Below are 19,081 nucleotides of genomic sequence, written 5' to 3' on the forward strand. Positions count from 1 at the left end.
ATCGCCCATAAAAGCCTCACCATGTTGAATTTCTCCAGCCAGGACAGACCCTGCATGCAGTCCTGTCACACCCTGAAGAGAACGAGTAAGATTACAAACGAAATCATCATCTTTTAAAACTTATTCTGAAAAACGGACCGAACTTGTACTACCTTTGATGTGTTCTGACCTGCTCCTTTATATGTAGGAACACAAAGACACTGTCAGTCTGTTGGTGTCACATTTGTACCAATCAAATAACAATCAATAGCCCAGGTGAGATTCTGCTCCTTTCACGGAGCGCTTCCACCACGTGGGGTCCTTGGCAGGGCATGGATTTACAGCGCATGGAGCGTCTGCAGCCGGGCCCCCGCTCCCTCCATCGCTTCTCCTCCATCCCGCCCCGGGACTGTGCCATTTATTTACACCGTTACGTGCCCGTTTCCTGCCTTACTTAGAGTTTCCGTCATCGAGCCCCCACGGCTCCATCTCCGCCTTTCTCCCACACAGATCCCCCGTGCCCGGGAGCTTCGCTCAGCCCTGCGGCGGCCGCCCGCTCCTTCCCAGCTCCGCGGGGCGGCTGCGGCGGGGCCGGGCCCGCGGGCACCTCCCTCCCTGCATCCCTCCCTCCCTGCGTGCCGCGGGATGCGCTGCCGGGCGGCCACACGGACCGCGCTCCCCGGGGGCAGCGGCGGGAGCCAGAAACATGTCTCCGGTGAGCAGCCCCGGGCGAGCGGTGGGGCTGCGGGGGAGCCGCACTCCCGTCTCCGGGCTGGGTAATCTCCCCCCGGCCACCACCGGGCACACCAGAGCGCAGGGTGATGGGCGCTGGGGCGGGAGCGGTGCGGGCGTAGGGGGGCGGCTCCGCCGCATCGCGTCCCGCTGCGGCGCGGGCAGCGCGGAGCCCCGGCCGTGCGCTGCGGGGCGGAGCCGCGCCCGGCGGGAGGAGCGGCGGCGGCGGCCGCTGCCGCCCCCGCTATCTGACCCGACCTTCCCCCTCTCCTCCTCCTCCGCCCCCCGGCTCTCCTGCCCCCAGCGGCCCGGGAGGAACTGAACCATCGCCGCACAGGAAGTAGCGGCTGCGGGGAGCGGCGGCGGCGGCAGCCGGGGCTGCCGCACTCAATGAGCGACGCTCCCGCAGCCGCCCGCCCCGCTCGCCCCTTCCCCGCCTCCCGAGGGCAGCGGCGCCGAGCCAGCCCGCCGCCGCCGGGGGCTGGAGGCTGAAGCGGGCAGAGGCAGCTCCGGCTCTTGCCGAGGAGGAGGAGGAGGCGGCGGCGGGGACTGCAGGTTGGTGCCGCTCCGCCGGCGAGGCGCGGGTACCGGGATGCGGGGGGGAGGCGGGCGGCGGAGCCTGGGCGGCCGGGGCAGCATCCCCCGCCCGGCGCTGCCGCACGCCGGGGGCTCGGCCGGGAGCCCCTTCGGAAAGGCCCCGGCGCGCCGCCCCCGCTGCGGCGGCTCGGGAGGAGCCGCGCCGGGCCCAGTCCGGCTCGGTCCGGCGGTGCCGGTGCCGCCGGCGGGGGCAGCGCTTTGTGCGCCGGCGGGTGGTACCCGGGGCGGGGGCACGGCGGCGGTGCGGGGAAGGGCACAATGCTCCCGGCTGGAACGCATCCTGCCCATCCCGGGTGAGATGGACGCCGTCCCGGGAGGCGCAGGCTGGCGGCTCGCTGCCGTGAGGAGGGCGGCTGGGCTCCCCGCCGACTGCGAGGGGAGGATGGATGGATGGATGCGTGGATGGATGGGTAAAAAGTGGGGGAGCGGCTTAAAACAAAAAGAAAGAAAGCAAGCCCATTTCGGAAGAGCCGGGCTGTACCTGGGTGCACGGCTTGCGAGTGCAAAATGGAGAAGAGCAAACCCTATTGATCTGAGAGAGGCAACCAAATAGAATGTTGTTGTGCCTGGATCTGTTCAGAGGATGCTCATGGATATATTAAGGCGTTAGCCTAATGTGTAGGCATCTAAATAAATAAGCACGCTGATTATCCCCTTAGAGCTTTTAATACACTGTATTCTGATGGAAATTTTTGTGTTGAGATTGTTACCTGTTCGATGCCACACTTATATGTTCTTCCCCTCCAATATTTTTTCTTCCTTGAATCTTCATATTTCCTCATTGATTAGGCAGAGAGCAAGTGTGGTATGAGAAAGGAAAGTGTCAGAGTTTCCAGTAATCTTGCTGCTCATTCTTCAAAGCAGTAATAATCTTATTAGTTCATCATGTTATCTTACTCATTAATTTCAAGTCCAAAATAAACTTCATGCCCTTTCCCCTTCTCCCGCTCTAAGGGAAGTAGGCTGGAGTCCAAGATGGCATGTTTGCTCTCAGTGAATTGCTGATGTGACAAGCGTGTTTGGGAGCAGAGCAGTAAAGCTCTCCACTTGTGTTGGCAGCTGTTTCTTTTGTGGTGACGCTCTTCACCTGAGACTCTTACTTGACCCACAGGTCTTTTGGGTGGAGTTCAATGTAATCTCAGATATGTGCTTTTTTTTTTTTTTAAGTTTGATTCTACAAGCAGTAGGACTCATATGTTTTCCATTCATTTTCCTGCAAGACTGCAGCTGTGTAGGAGATGATGAAGTTAAATGGAGTTGGAGTTAAGCATTGGGCTGTTACAGAGCTCCTTGCGCTGCGAACAGTTCTGACCCTTGGATTTTAAACATAAATGTTCTAATGTTTTCTGTAACTTTCACAGGAGCCTTGGCTTTTGGTTCCCTTCTGTGTACTGTAGTCTTCTGCCCTTTCACATCTATTGTTACTGAGCCTTCATGACTAAAATGATGCTCATTACTTTCAGTATGTTTTTCAGCCTTTTTTCAGAGCTCTTTTATGTACTCTTAAGAAAGTCTCATTATGTCTTTCTCTCCTAATTCCCACCTTCACCTCTCCACCCTTATACACACAGTGAATTGGAGAAAGCAGGACAGAGAACAGTTGGTCTCCAAATATAGCTGGAATTCAACAAGCACAGGAAAGACACCTGACCAGATTGTCCCTGCTGAGCATGATTAAAATGGCAGGACCATTTACCAAAACTTTGTAGTGCAGTTTAACAATGCAGTGCAGATAGCTCCACTGAGAGTGCTCAAGTTGTGCCTGACAAGGGCTGAAATCAGAATGGGCTTTAGTTGAGGTAATGTTGCACAGAAAAAAAGAATGTTGTTTCCTCTTCCCCTTGTGGTTTCTTTTGTCTCTGAAGAGGTGCATTAACAAACCAGACAAAATTGCACTTACAATTACAGGGAACTCTACCAGCACAAAGTATATGTTCTTTTCCCAGCCAGAGCTAAAGCTTTCTGCTCTGTTTTAATCTTCTTACAAAATGAAATTATTGCATAGTCTTGTGCTAGCTTCCTTTTTTTTTTTTCCTTTCTGCCTCTGTTAGCAGAAAGATGCATTGTTTTCAAATCCTAAATGGTGTTTTGTTTATTTACAAAACTATTACAGAATAATTGGATTTGAGGCTTACATTTTGTGGGGAACCAGTGTGAATAAAGTATTGCTGTTAACTGTAATGTGTTCACCTATTCTAAATTTATGATAGCCATAAATTTTGGGAAGCTGCTTCTACACTCTATGCAAATTAAAAAGGAAAAAAAAAAGACCAGGAAAGCTTGCATTCAGTCTTGCTTCTTTGGCTTATGAGAACATAATTCTTGATAGGAATGGCCAAGGTACTGATGAAGAAACTTAATTATCATCTGCAGTGGCTAAAAATGTCTTGTTCTTTCAGTGGGTGTTTTTAGTGTTCATACTGAGTTGGTGCATGCATAGCCTGGTTATAGTTGGTGCCTTACCAAAGACCAGGTGACTTGGCAGTTGGTACCTGGAGTGCTGCGAGATAAAGAACTAAAGAAATGGCAGAACCCAAAGAGAATCTGAGGTTTCATTGTTTCTCAGACTGCTCTACTACCTTCTGGTGCAGAGCCATCAGTAATAAGTATTCTTTGTCTATGCTTGCATTCCACGTTAGGGCCAGGGAGCTTTTGCTTGTGGGTAGCTCCTAACAAGTAATTGATAACATCTTTTTTTACCAAAACCAAAAGGAATAGAGAGATATTTGAAGGCGTTATCCAAATTTCTTCTTTACCCATGATATTAACCAAGATAAAATAAGAAAAAGGAGCACTAATCCCCAGGCCTCTGCTGCATGCTTGATGAGGATACTCTTAAATGTGTTGCATGAAAATCAGTTTGCCATCTGATGCATGATGTTGGTAGGATTCCAGGCATGAGTCAGCACCTAAGTTGGGGACTGATTATCACCAGCACACAGGCACCTGTAGGCAAAATCAAGATAATCTAGGAAGTGTTTAATTTGCTGGTGTATCCAACTTAGTTTATTAATTGCAGAGGTCCAAATTTCAAATGGTTGAAAAGGAAGCGAACCCTAGCTTACATATTTTTGTTGATGCTTCCAAAATCGGTATATACTTACGATTTACCTGTAACATTTCCTTGTGCCTGTGAGTCTGGACACATTTAGGAGTATGCAAGACATGACAGTGATGAGATGAACGCTTAGGAGTGTTACACACAAGTCAAAGCAAAGATGAAAGAAATGTTTGTCTTTTTTCTGAAGACCAGTCTACAACTGCTGCCTTTGGATTCAGTCCTTTGCAGCAGGTCCTCCTTCTGTTGTGCATGTACCTGTAGCTGTCTGAACAGTATAGTTATACTGTGCTGGATGGGACATTTGTCTTGGGAAGCAGGAGACTTGGGTTGTTGTCCTTGTCCAAGTGAGTATTCAGTGTTATAAGAAGGAACGGAGTGCCGCAGGAGCTGTTTTTTGCATGTAAACCCAAGTAAAACACAAATAGTTTTAGGACAGCGCAGTGACCGAGGAAGTGCTGGGTGGCAATTATGAAAAAGCTTTCCTGGCCTTTTCCCTGGAAGGTATCAAAATAATGCACAGCTCAGGTTACATGAAGATACATCCCACTGGACTGATGGGCAGAGGAGACAATCAAGAGTGTCCTTTCTGTTTCATGCCTGTTTTGTGAGGGGGTCAGTGTCTTCTTGGCACCTTGAACTTTCTAAAGTTGTTGATCTCTATGAGATAAACCGGAGGAAAGCAGGAATTGGTAGTATATCTCCTTGCTCTTGGTAAAATAGCCCAGTTGTTCCTGTTGCTTTTTTCTATCTCTCTTTTTTTTTTTAAATTTTTTTTCTTTCTCCCCTGCCCTTGTGGCTATCCTAAGGCATACTACTTAAGGCAGAACAAGCATGTAATTTTGGGCTCATGCCTTCCCTGGGAATTGGGGAACTTGGGACCTAGGCTCTGTGAGGCTTGCTGCTGCAATGCTGCATTTTTTGTGCACCCATAGGTGCCAGTTCCTCTGTAGAGAGCCAGGATGAAATAAAGAGAATGAGCTTTCTGTTCCCTCTTGGATGGGGAATGAAAGCTGGTATGCTAACTAGTCTTAATACTGTCATTTATCTTGCAGTAGTATCAATAATATGTTGTTTATTTTCCAAACAAAAGATGTGGTTTATGTCCAAAAGAGTTTAAAGACATGTTTGAAGCTTGGTGTAGTGGAAATGGTGGTGTTCTCTGCCAAATCAGCTTTGCCCTGGATTGCAACCTTGTTGCCTAATTGTGCGATTACTGCGGGAGTTTAAGGCTGTTCAGGAACAAAAAAAAAAAAGAAAATGCTTATCCTTGAAGTAAGTGTTGATTTCCCTGTATTTTATGAGAAAGAGGAGACATATAGATTCCTTATACATTTGAACTGAAACAGTAGTAGTTTTCTATACCAATGAGGTGGATCCAAGTGTATTGCAAGAACGTTTAGAATCCTACGGCTCCTGTGTATTCAGGGAAAAAAGAAACTATTTAAACTGGTACAATGTTCTGCATCAATGCTAAGAGCTGTTTAATGGTCAGGCGTAAGCAGTATGACATTGGACTCTTTCTGTGTGTAGCAGCTTTTCTCCATGCAGACTTTCTCGTTTGCTGTAAATGAAATGAGATTTCAGTGACATTTTTGGTTCCTTTTTTTCTCCTCTTGTTGTTCTTGTGTGTTAGCATTGCTTAGGTAATTACAGTGTGCTCGCTAGAAGCCCTGACAGCCTAAACTGAGTTCTTTGTAAAAAACGTGGTGTTTCCCTTAATTAAGAGAGACTAGAAACAGCACCTGAATCTTTTAATTAAATAGTCAAAGTTGATCTCTATTTAGGATATATTAACAAGCAAAACAAAATAAATTTCTAACTAAAATGTTGCCCTGAGTTAATGAGCTGCTGTGAGGCTTTTTTTTTTTTGTGAAGAAAAATAATGTATTGGTGCCGCAACTGTCACACATGCACAGTCATGCAAAATTCATGTGAGATAGTTCCCAATTCTATGGTACTGAGAACAATAGCCACTATTTCTTCTTCAAAGCTCTTCAGAGATGTTAAATAATCCTTGTGACAACCCTATGAAGTGAGTATTGTAGTAATTTTGTATGGATGGCGAAACAATTAATCGGCATTGTCTCCAGCCGTACTGAGAAAGTGGGATTTGCAGCTTGGCCTGCTGCTGGAACTCCTGCTTGTGTGAGCAAGGGGTGGGTGAGCCTGTCCTGCTGCCTCTTCTTCTGTCTGTATCTGTGCTGATGAAAACATTCTGCAGATGCCGTGGTCATCTGTGGTGTGAGGGTATGTAGGTCAAGGTGGAACCTACATGTCCTGATAAAGGATGCATTTAGCTCGTTCTGAGTTATTCTGACTATGTCACTGGCATTGCTTCTTGGAGGAGAGATGTGTGGAGCCGTCGGCTGTGCTGGGATCTGGAATGTCCATCTGAATGTGAAAGCTGAGTTGCTCAGACTGACTCCAGAGCACCAGTTTGCTCATTTGTGGGATGAGGTCCTGGTCAGACCCTTCCCACTGGAACCTTGCCAGCCTGGGCTTGCTTAGTTTGACTTGAGGTTGGTCTCCTAATTGCCTGTTATCTGAAAAGGATGCAGATCCCACTGTTTCCTCTGCTACATGAACAGCAGCTGCATCTGCCAGCTGAAGGAGGTCTGGATAACCAGGACGTAAGTTCCTGTTTGGGTCAGACCAGTGTCGCAGCTTTCCTGTGAAGCCTGGCTTTGGCTGCTGAGATACTTGTGTCTCCTCCACCAGTTCTGCCTGCTGCCCTTCCAGGAGTTATAAATGCCACAGCAGATGGCTTGGGGAGGCAGTGTCTGTAGTTACTGCTGCAAGGTTTGCCGAAGCTTGACTCTGCACAAAGAACGCTTCTTTTTCCCCTGGAGATTGAAAGTTGTTGGTACTTTAAATGCAGATTTGGTCTTTTCAGGGGAACATGATGGAGGAAATGTGTGATTTACATGCTGGTTCAGAAGCAGCCTGTCTTTCCTCTTGACATAATTCATATCATGCTTTAGTGTTACCAGTCTTCAGTCTTCTCTTGCTAGGTCAACTTTCATGTTCCTGGTAGTGATGTAAGTTAGACTGCTTATGGACCCAAGTTTTGATAGCAGCTGACATACTGCTAAATAACACAACCATTATCAGTTTGTTTGATAAAGGTAGGTAACCTTCCAGCAGGTTTCACTGTGAATGTTGTTCTGCCATGTGAGCAGAGATGAGAAGCTCTAAGTTTGACACATCTTTAATGCCTAATGCAAGAGCTCATCTCCCAGTGGCAGCTGTGATTGATTGACCCAAGGTTATGCTGCATGGTGTCTTCTTTTCTGTGGGCCCCTTGCTCCACTACCTTTCTGAAGTCTTGATCTCCTTACCAGCATGTCTGAGCTGAATTTTTTCCTCTTGCATCTCTTTGATGCTGATGGCCCTTGGGTTATTAACCATGTAGCCAGCCAGGTTTGAATTACAAGAGGACTGAAGCCAAGGGGAAAGAAAGGTTTTCATTTCCTGAGGTCAGTGAAGAGGCTATGACCCAAATTACCCCCTGAGCAGTGTTTTTCCCTTCTGGTGGTCACAGCAGAGGTGATGCTTCTGGTTCCTCAGACAACTTCCTGAGGTTAGTCATGTTACAGAATGTTGGAGCCCCTCTCTTCTTAGGGATCAGAGGAGTCTTCTCTCTATTTGAAGGATTTTTATTTTTTAAAAAAATTCGCTTTGCTTGTAAAGTACATTTGGCTAAAAGTGTTAAGTAGCAATGGGACTTTGGGCCAGATTGCAGATTGTTCTTGATCTGCATTTCCAGTGAAATATCACCACTGGGATCATTGTATTGAGATGGCTTTTGGACTTTTGTGTTTTGAGGTTTTATCTTGTCTTTTGCTTTCCTGACCACCCCATGGCAAGGGGACAGGGCCATGCCTTTTTGCAGTCTCTGCTCATAACTAACTTGTCTGAAACTTGTAAATGGTTTTCATGTTGAATTTGCCTGTGGTACTGTTCTTGTTTGTGGAGAGGACAACTACTTGAAAACAGATGTATTTTATATTTAGCTAGCACTGTGGCAAGGATGTTGTTTGTATGATCTTTTAGGAGTTGAGATGGCTTAATCTGAAGTAGGATGTACTTTGAGTAGCTCAGTTTACTTTTTATTGTCTCAAGTTGTTTCTGTTGATGGAAGCTGAACTGGCTGGCTTAACGCTCCAGCTGCATTTTTCCCAAGCGTCTTCTGTGATGGTACAAGACCTATTGCTGCCAAGCACTGCTGGATGCCTTTCAAGCTTTCCTGCCCAAATATTCACTGGAAAACACTCAGTGAGCCCTCTCCCTCCGCCTGCTCTGAAAGGTCTGAGTTTGCATTTACCTGACAGCAGTGGTGCCTTAAGATGAACTTAGAAGGAGGCAGCAGCAGAGGAGTGCCTTGGCTGCAGATCACTGGGATGTTAGGCAGTAGCAGCAGGGTCACAATGTGCTTGCCCTGGTCCTCTGCTCTTCTGGCCATCATTTGCTGTCTACTGCCAGGGATGTGTCGTGAGATGGAGCAGACCTTGGCTCTGAGCTGGTACAGACGTGCTTGTTGCTGCCTGGGTCCTGCTCAGCCCCTAGAAAAGGCATTTAGCCTTGCCTTTGAAAACTGTGGTTAAAAATGGCATTGCTTTATCTTGCTTGTTGCAGCTGGAGCTGTGGCTGTGAACTGAGGACCATAACTTACGGTAAAGGTTTTTGGAGCATATAGTCTAAGAATGAAGACATGTCCATTAAATATGTATGTTTATGGTGTTAAGTGTATACTGCTGGCAAGCTCTCCTGAGTGCAGCTGTGCTTATACCAAAGTCCTCTTGATGGTACTTCTCCGGTTTTTTTTAACTTTGAAGCTTTTGCCAACAACTTTCCAATAAGGAAAAGTTTAATTTTTTGTCTGTGTACTGTAGTTTTTTTCTGGTGTGTTCCAGTGCACTGCTGGAGTGGTGTATTGGCTTTTCAGAAGCAATATCATGCTGGAGAACAAGTGGTGGTGATGAGTCTTGTGGTGTTCACAGCATCACCTCAGTTATACTTCACAGTAGAAGCCAGGTAGACAGTGTTCATCTTTGAAATAACAGAACCTGCTGTTTGCAACCTGCTATGAGCCTTACCTCGTTCAGGTAATGAGCCTGTACCTTTCTCTACAGCAAAAGAAAGTGGTATAATCCTTTCTTATCTTTCTTTTTTCCTGCACTGTTTGTACGTCATCAAATTTTTAATGTCCTAAACCTTAAACATTTTCTACAAGTGCAGTCATCTCAATGTTTGTCAAGAACCCAAATGGTAGATCTGATCTGGAAGTTGAACCTTTGGTTTTCCTTCAAGGCATTATGGGTGGAAAGGCTGTACTTCACATCCATCTACACTAACTCTTCCATCACAAATTTTAAACCTGTCTTCTTGGATCCCAAAGGAAGCCATGAACTGCTGTGAGGGGTTATCTATGGGTAATTTGGCTTGCTGGGCCTGAGAGAGGAGGAGGATGTGTTTTTGTACGAGGGAAGCCAGCAGAAGCTTTACTGCACTTGGCATTGTGTGAAATGAGTGCTGGTTGCTCTTCGTGCCACTGCTGCTGTGAAGGAAGGCACATCCTTTGAGAACATGATTGGGTTGATACTGGCAGAGTGAAGACTTCCTTCTCAGTGAAAGAAGGTCTAAAAGAATGTGGTTTCAGATTGGTTTGACAGGCATTTCCTCAGCTGATTTATTTTAATAAAATTTTGCCTAGATGGCTTTTTTAATTGAATATTTAAGCAAGCTGAAAGCAGGCATTTTACTGTCTCTCTTTAATTTGTGCTGATACGTGGTTTAGCATAATTATTTTTTAATGCCCTTTTTTAAAGTGTAGTGCCCTCATCCTCCTGACCCTCTTCCTTCAGGAAGTGGATTTAATTTGGAGAGAAATGTCTGTTGTATCACTGCCCTGTGGCAGGGAGGTATGTGGGAGGGGTGGGCTTGGTAAAAAAAAAAAAAAAAATTGCTGGCTTTTAAAGTGATGGGTTCAGGCCAAAAAGCATTAAGAATGGTCTGAAGCATACTGTGGCATTTGTAAGCTGCCTTTCTGAACCTCATGAATTTGGTTCTAAGTATGAACCTTGCAGCATTGCACAGATGCCTTGGTTTTACTGGGTGACCTAAAATAAACAACTTACAGTTTTTCTCCTTTCCCTCTCTCCCCCCCTTCCTCTTGCAGGCCTGTCCTTTCTTGTTGGCCAGCATTAACTGTCCTGGATCCCTAAAGAGGAAACAGAGCTGTGTTCTTCTGTTTTATAGGTTTCTGCCTGATCCAGTATGGGGAATGGTGGAGTACTCCTGGGTAGGAGCGTTTTGTCACTGAGCAGATAAAACTGGCTACTTACTATCCTATGTAGTTGGCTCCTTGCTCTTCCCCAGAGAAGCAGGAGTACCAACACTGGAAAAAAAAGGTTGGCACCATCATTTATGGTGGGATTGCAGTTTAGTCTGGAACAGAGGAGTCTGCTGGTACTCTTGAACCCTCCCTTTGAATAAGATTAATCACAACAGCCTCAATTTTTGGTGATAGCATTGCCTACGTTCATTTGTGCCTCTGTGTTCACTCTGGAGGCTTTTCTTTAATGCTATTCATTAACACGGTAAGGTTGGCAAAACTTCTAAAGGGGGAGAAAAGCTCTAGGCTTTCTTGTATTCCTACCAAATACCTGTTTTGATACTAGCCAGAAATGTAGTGCTTCCACTTAGCAGTTTGAAACCTGAATGTGAATCAGTCTTAGGTGATTGCAAAAAAACCCCCAAGAACCCCAAACCCTTCCTTTCTCTCTGACTCCAGAAGAAAAAAATCAAGCACCCTAGATGAGGATGCACACACACCTGCAAAATGGTTCTCCTTGGCATGAGCTGGACTGTGGCATGCAGCTGAAGGCACCTTTTTGTGTGGACCAAGCTGTAAGAAAAACTGAGTGGGAAGAAATTCACAGGGATGTCTAGAAAGCATTAATAAAGGGAAGGTTTAAAGAATCAAGATGGTTCTACGCAGAGAACACACCTAAAAGCCTTCTGTGGGAGAAGAAGGGAGTGAACTGCTGTCTGTGCCTGCTGTAGAGAGGACAGCAAGTTAGGGATTTAAGATGCAGAATGGAGAGCTGCAAAACTTTGGGAAAAGCTTTCTATTGCCAAGCAGGAGTTGTAAAATCGATGTTGCTGGAAGGAACTCAGAAAGAAAAGATCCTGGCAGATGCTGGAGAAGAGTTGGGGTTTGGTGTTTCTGCACTGGGGACTGGAGTGCCTGGTCCCTACTGGGAAATGAACCCTTATGAGATGTGGACAAGGGGCAGGGGAGATCCAAAGAATGTAAGTTCTGGCCTTCCCTGTTCATCCCTTATGTTGCTGTACAAAAAAAAAAAAAAAAGCTAAGGAGGGGGTGGGGGACATGAAATTAGTGGTCATGGTGAAGAGAAGTAAAAGGTGATGGAGAAGCGTTGCTGTCAAAGGTGGGGGGCAGCTGGGTTAGGTGACTTATGGAAATCTCCTTCAGCTGTGCACGCTGCAATTTTATATTGGGAGAGACTCATGTTCCAACCCTGCTCCACTCTTGGAGCCTCACATGCTGTGAATTCTAGCACAGGGCAGCACTGATCTGAGTGTCAGATCAAATGACCTTGGGAAGGATATTGGTATTTTTGCTTCTCTGTCAAGGGGTCCTTTTAGATAGGGGCTGCTTCTTATCTTCCTCTTTGAGCATGTGAAACAATTCACTTGTAATCCATGCGTGTTCCATGGAGAAGGTTAAGCAAAGCCTTGAAGGTGGTGACCTTAGAGATCAGCCTCAAAACTGGTGCCTGAACCCAGCTACCAGAAAGACCATGGTGCCTTCAGTTTGCTATTTTTTTCAGCCTTTGGGCTCTCAGTTTCTGTGGCACAGTTAATTCCTGATGGCCAGCCAAAGTAGAGTGTAACTACCAGGAATGCATGGAGGGCACTAAACAAAAGCTGAAAGGCCGGGTAAGTGCCTGCAGAATTTAAATGCAGGTGCTGGTTCTCTCTATAGCACAGTCCTGCTTGCCTTTTTGGTATTGCAGCCACTGCACGAAGCTGGTGGGTGCTGAAGTAGTTTTGCAGAACCATAAGCACTGAATTAAAATCTGAGTCAAGTTCCTGGCTCCTTGTACCAGCGAACGCTTCACTAGCAAGTAACTGAGACAAAGTACCAGAAAATTTATGGACTGTGATGGTCTGTCACTCTGTGTGAGCAGAAAAGAAATGCCATCCAGCTTCCTGAATTGATTTCTTTGGTGCGTGGTGAGCCTAAAATTATTTGGCAGGACATATGGTCTTGGTGTGTTGGTAAAACACAGGCGATCTGGGATGCTCCACGCAAGGAAGTGTGGAGCATCTTGTTCTTGGAGTTCTCTTCCCAGCAATGGCCAGCGTGTGACCTTGGCAGTGCTGAGCTCTCATTGGCTGTGTCTGAAAAATGCCTCAAAAATGTGTGTATTTGTAATGTAAATGAGGCACAACTTGCCTGCTGACCACAAGGAAATTCAGTCTTTCTGTCGCTCCCTATGGAGCCTGTGCCTAGATGAGGCAGACAGAGCTAAGATAAACTGAGCCTCCACTGAGTAACTCAATAGCTGTTGGGGGAATCTATAATTTGCTGGTTTTCAAGGTACCAGATGCTCTTCTGAGAGGGCAGCCCCGATGTGTTTCTGCCTTAATTCCAGGACAAAGTTAAGATGGGATTCTTTCCACTGGAAGCATTTTGGATGTTATTGTGAGTAAATGGACCCTCTATCTTGGAAGACTGTCTTTTGCAGATAATGTAGTGTTTGGAGTTCACAAATCTGGTGGAATTACACATATGAGAGAGGGTATGAGCAGCAGAAGGCCAGTTACCTGCACTCCATGGTATATATTTGCTCTGGATAGCTAACAAGGCCTCATTAGCTGTGTGCTTCTGAACCTGCAAATAGCTGTTACACAAATTAAAAGCCCCACTGCACTGATACAGGTCCTCTCTGCAGGGGTGTCTGGCTGGCAGCAGTAGTGTTTAACAGGTTCCAGCAGCATCAAGCACATACAGCCTGGTTACAAACTGGGGATTTTTTCCCCTGCACTGAGTTTTTTTGCTTGAAATTTTAACTTGCCTGTCTTCTCTAGAAGAGGTTGGGTCTTCTCAGACAGGTGAAATTGTGCATCTCCAACTTATCTTGGTATAATTTCCTCTTGTTCTCCTCCTCCTCCTCCTCTTCCTTGTTTCATCCCACTTATTGTGGGTTTTGTCAGGGCCCTTTTTTAGGCATTTAGAATCAGTTGCCAAATCACAGTAATGAGCGGGTAGTTTAATGCTGCACAGTGTGCTAGATGCAGCAATTGTACTAGCAATACTTCATCTTTGTGGTTTTCGTTTTTGTGCTTCCTGTGTAGTCAGATCAGGTTTTCTTTCCTGTATCTCTAACCATTTTTTGGTACAAGATGTATGTGGGGGAAAGAGGAGGAGCATGAAGGGAGTGGAAATGGCCTTTATTCCCGTGTTCTCTTGGGTTTAATGCTTATGTTGCCGTGGGGTGGGGGGATGCTGTTCTCTCCCAAATCCATCTGTAGGCAACCAGCAGACCTGAATGTAACAGGTCCACATTTGGATAGATAATGCCATTATTTCAGCTATGAACTAAGCCAGTGGGTCTAGGGGTTGGTCTGGGTTGGAAGAGAGGAGTGTGTAGGGAGAGATGCTGGAGGGGCTGTGCAGCTTCATCTGTTCAGCCTGTTCCTTTCTGGGACTCCTGTTGCCTGTTCTAAATTCCTGTGGCACATTCTCCTGGCCTCACTTACTGCTCCTTGGGGTCTGTCACATATTGACTGTGCTGTTTGTCAAATTCCTTTATTTTCTCCACTAGGAACTTGTGGAGTTGTTTCTGCTGCTTCTTCTCCCGTGTCCCACTGAGGCACTTTGTGCTGCTTTGTCAGAGGCCAAGAGGCTCAGACTACTCTCTGGAGGGCTCTTACAGCCATTTAAGAGCTGCTGCCTGTTTTCTTAGGATGCATTATCTCTTCCTTTTCTTGGGAGTCCTAGTTTTCTGCCTTGGGTCTGGACACAGTCCTAATTTATGTAGAAATCCTATCTTGAAATTTGTTCAGTTGTTAACTTAGCACAGACAGTTTTGCAGTTCTTGTGATGGAAGTGAGAGTTTCTGTGTGTGGAGGGGGCTGTGCTAACTCACTAAAGATTCTGGTTATGTTGGCCAGTTCTTGACTGCAACCTTTTTAGTTCTTTAATGAGAGGTTATTTTGGGAGGAAGAATGTAATCGGGTCAAAAATCAAATTTCAGTCAGGGCTGATTCATTTTGTATGGGCATGTTTTGGTTACTGGGCATTGCTCACAATAGAAGTTGAAAGAATTGGAGTGCTCAAACTAATTTTTACTAGGTCTTTCCCATTGGCAGTGACTGGCTTTCCTGACATGGTTTCATTTCAGACTTCTGAACGCTAATTTCTGTTTTGTATTAAATGTACTTTTGACTAACAGAAATGTGTTGGGGAAAGTAATAAAACCCAAAGGGGAACACAACCATTTCCTCTTGGCATAGTGTTTTTTTCTGTAGATCAGCTATGGATATATTTTGCTTTGACCTGTTTCATTGCTAGTATGAACTTGAAATTTAAAGTCTTGCCACCAAGCAGAGTAAACTTACAAAAGACTCAAGTAAATTAAGGCAGAGGACTTGGAGTCTTAAAAGGCGACTGTCACCTTTGTTCACTATATCGTGGTGGTTCCTATTAGTAATTACAGTATCCTTGGAGAACGGGATGGCTCCGTGCAGTTAGAAAACACTTCCCAAAAGCGTGAAGTGTGTATATCAGGTGGTTTATATATATAATGTCTGGTATCTAAAACCTGGGGGGGGGCGCCGCGGCCCGAGTTCATAATGTATGCTTTTTCATATTGGAGCTTGATTTTTTTTTTTTTCTTTTTAAGAGAAAGAGAGAAACTGCCATGATCTCTCACAAAGTAATAGGGGGAAATAGTGTTATAAATCCCTTGATGTGTTGTGAAAGCCTAGAGCTTTCCTGTTGCTACCTTCTATTTGCCTCCTGTGCAGCTCAGGTTTTTTATTATGTGTTCTTTCTCTCATAGTCACTATTCTCAAAAATTTCTTGAGACAGACTGATACCATGCAAAGTATTCAAAATATTTAATACACTGAAAGAGCAGCTTTTTTTCTGCACACTGAAATCATGTGTCTGTCCACCAAAAGAACTGGCTGGAAGGGGACAGGATGGAGGGACCAGGCTGGTTCTAAACTTGGTTATAATTATCTCTGCTTTAATTAAACATTGTAGAGACTTGTGGTTGGCAACTCGGGTGCCTGAACGTCCCTTTAGGTAATTTAGGGTATTTCTCCTGGCCTGGAGCCACCACTCTCGAAAGGGCATTGGCTTCCCAATGGTCTGGTGTGGCATCTGCCAGTCCTGTGTGGATGTTGTGGATGTGTCTTGGAAACATCTAAAAACATCTCTTGGTGCTATGTTTAGAAACCCAGATCTCTGCTGTAAGTGTTGGTAAGAATTTCCAGAATTTTCTCAGCCTGTTAATTTGGAAGGCTTCTCCTCAAACCTCAGTCATCTTTTTCTCTCCCTGCCTCCCTGTCTTGTGTGTTTAAAGCCAAAAGCTTTAAGTGCCAATATGCAAATACACACATAGGTCAGTGCATGATGAGATTATTTGACTCTCTTGAAGATGTAATTTCATGGCTATAAGACTCTAAGATCACTAGAGTGATCTGAAATTAAGGTCTCTGACTTATCTATAATAAAGGAGCATTGCCAAAATGCACATGCATAGGAATAGGAATACTTTGCCTTGAAAGATACTTATGGAGCTGCAAGTGCTGTAAGCCTTAATACTTTCATTATTGTTGAGATCAAGTTTTTTATTATGCATTAAATAGGTTATAGGCAGCTGAGCTATGTAGTGTCTGCTTGCTTGCTGTCTCCTCTATTTCTGGCCCCCAGTGTTATCCCCATTTCAATGAAATACAACTCCTGTGCTATGATCAAGGCAGAAGGAGTAAGGCAGTGATGGGTATGGTGAGAAGTTTTTTTTTTTCCCCTAGTTCTCCGCTGTCATTTAACACAGTACTTCCAAACTAAACACTGTGTGATATCTTTGTGGTAGCTCTGATGGTCTAAAGAAACAAAATAAAACAACTCCAGTGATTAGCAGCTTTGGAAAAATATTTGCCATGTGAAGAGAGAAGTCATTCCCTAGGAAAAATTACTTGCACCTCTATGCTTTCCAATCCTCTGTTATACAGAGGATAATACTCTGATAAATGTTTAAGTCCTTTTGATTTCAAGATTCTCATCTGTCCTGAATGAAGCTGTTTTTTCATTTTTATCATCATCATTCCTAAAGAGTGGTTTGGGCTTACAAAAGTTGTTGCAAACTGCCTTAGAACAAAAAATATGACAATCATCCTGAGCTGTGGAAAGATGAGTGTAGGTAGTAGGAGAAAGTCCAGTCTCTGAAAAGCAGCCACATCAATGGTGCAAGTTGGGGTAAGGTTCAAGGAGTCTCTGAATGTTGTTGTTCTTGTTGTCTGAATACCTCTCAGATATTAAGGTGGTGCAGGTTACTTGGTCACTAAGACTCTGGTTTTATTATGACTCCTTTTATATAGGTCTATATAGATTCAGTTGTTTAGTATTTTGGGTATTTCCTATTTTTAAATACCCTTCTGGGAGGGAAGGCATAGAATGGAAGGGGAGAAGTTGGTGGGGGGGAGTTTACATATATATTCCTTTTCTCTTAGTTTTTTTCCATGTCCAAGAGAAAGGAGTAGAGTTGGCTGTTTTTAAGAATCGAGCAATAAGCAGAGCTTTAAACCTAGAAATTAATAACTAGAAAACTTCCCTCTAGATCAGTAACTTGTGCCCATCTCTCTAGTGAGCAGCATTTAAAATGATGTTTCATCCAGGTTATTGCACTGCTGAAAGCAAACATTCTTTCCTTTGAAGTGTATCAAATGCTTGTTGCAGTAGTAGTTAATAGGTCTGATTTCAGAAGGTATTCTGTTTATTTTTACCTGTTTGTCTAAAATTCAGCTGCTACTTTGAATATGAGTCAGAATATATTCTGTTCACTAGTATGTACACTGAAAAGCAAAGAGTCTCACAATGGTGTGCTACAGAATTGTAATGGACAAGTAATTCTATAGTCTGTGCTTTCTAAATGTTTCAAATTATGTTTGAGGATTGTCATGAACTGGTGCTTTGTGGTGTGACAAACCACTGGTCACAGGGCTGGTAAAGTTTGCAGGAGATGGATTTAGCTTGGGAAGGAGGAGACAGCAGAGCCTGCAGCACTGCAGTCAGGGCTGGGCAGGGGGGCAGGACCCGGGGTCGAAAAGCCAATTCTGGCTCTTGGCAAAATGCACTCGTGAGGAATCACAACCCCTCCTTGTGACCATAAAAAAAAAAAAAAACCCGGTCAGAGGTCCAGAGGGCAGCTGTGTGTTTGCTTTACCTTTGCACTTTACCCTGGTTGTGTGCCTTTTCCAAGGGGTATTTATATTTTCAGGAACATGAGATTGCAGCTGGACCCGTGAAGGACGTGAGGGGTGGTTTGCACGTGTGGGTCGGCGTGTACTGGCTGTTCCTCTCCGAGCCTGCTCGGCAGCAGCACGGGCCATTTAGGCAGTGCCTTCCTAATCTGTGCAGCTGGACACATCTGGAGGCAGCAGGGTGTGCAAGCACACAGGCATCTGGCCAGCCGTGCCTCGTGCTGGGGATACTGTGGGGCAGGCACTTTGTCAGTGAAAGATCCCTGGATTAAGGAGAAGGCAAGAAGGTGGAGCTGGCTGTCCCTTTGGGGCACTGAACCTGGACTCTGGTGAGCTGTGCGAGCAGAAGGTGTTGGTGAAGTCAGGGAAGCTGCTCCTCTGGCTGTGCCTGAATTCCTCACGTGGATGGTGTGTGGTTCCTCTGTTCCTGGAGCTGCTTTTCCCTGCAGTGGGTAAGGCTTCCTGTGGATATCTGCCAGGCAGTTCTTTGGTGCTGCAGGGTTACCTGTTGTGTAAGAGCAATGGGGCTACCTCGGTTATCAGTTTGTTAAAAGTGGTTTGGGATTTGATATTTCAAAGTGATGATTGTGCTGGGGGGCAAGGTGAAGCTGGGAACTTGTTAAAGAAAAGCAGTAATCACAGAATCATAGAATGTCAAGGGGTTGGAGGGGACCTTAACAATCATCTTGTTCCAAACCCTCCTGCCATGGGCAGGGACACTTCCACTGGACCATGTTGTTCCAAGCCCTGGCCCACGTGGCTTTTAACACTGCCGAGGTTGGGGCATTCACAACTTCCCTGGGCAACCTGTTCCAGTGTCTGACCACCCTCACAGTAATGAATTTCTGCCTAGTATCTAACCTAAATTTCTCCTCTTTCAATTTGTACTCATTACTCCTTGTCCTATCACTACAATTGCCCTACATGTCACCTCTGGAGTGTGTAGGAAGTCTTAATCTATTTACCACTGAATGTGCTATACTTGGAATGCTCTGTAAGCGTGGAATTCTATTTTCCACGTGCCAGTAAATATTTTAACCTCTAGTTACTAATACTGTTTTATGGGTTCCATATTCCTGAAACAGCAATTACTTTTTTAATTTCTCATCCACTTAGGAAAAGTTGTTTTTACTTATGTATTTCTGTTTCCTCTGAGGATAAGGAGACATCTTTTGCTTCCCATGATAA

The 19,081-nt window shown here is 45.3% G+C and overlaps 1 protein-coding gene across 6 annotated transcripts in view; it reads left to right on the forward strand.

Annotated features, from left to right (window-relative positions):
- Nucleotides 1-671: 671 nt before the first annotated feature.
- AGPAT3 (1-acylglycerol-3-phosphate O-acyltransferase 3) overlaps nucleotides 672-19,081 on the forward strand; it is an 88,562-nt gene continuing 70,152 nt past the window's right edge. For 3 of the 6 annotated variants that reach the window (XM_042034128.1, XM_042034084.1, XM_042034111.1), the window contains exon 1: nucleotides 17,962-18,345. The gene's annotated coding sequence lies outside the window, so the exon portion shown is untranslated. Of the gene's footprint in view, nucleotides 695-1,007; nucleotides 1,267-17,961; nucleotides 18,346-19,081 lie in introns of those variants that run through there. The other 3 variants (XM_042034136.1, XM_042034153.1, XM_042034092.1) reach the window with 3 other exon arrangements.

This window comes from Corvus kubaryi, unplaced genomic scaffold, assembly GCF_017639235.1.
Source record: "Corvus kubaryi isolate FWS band 111438036 unplaced genomic scaffold, C.kubaryi_AGA036_p1.0 133, whole genome shotgun sequence".
In the NCBI taxonomy this organism is placed as follows: domain Eukaryota; kingdom Metazoa; phylum Chordata; class Aves; order Passeriformes; family Corvidae; genus Corvus; species Corvus kubaryi.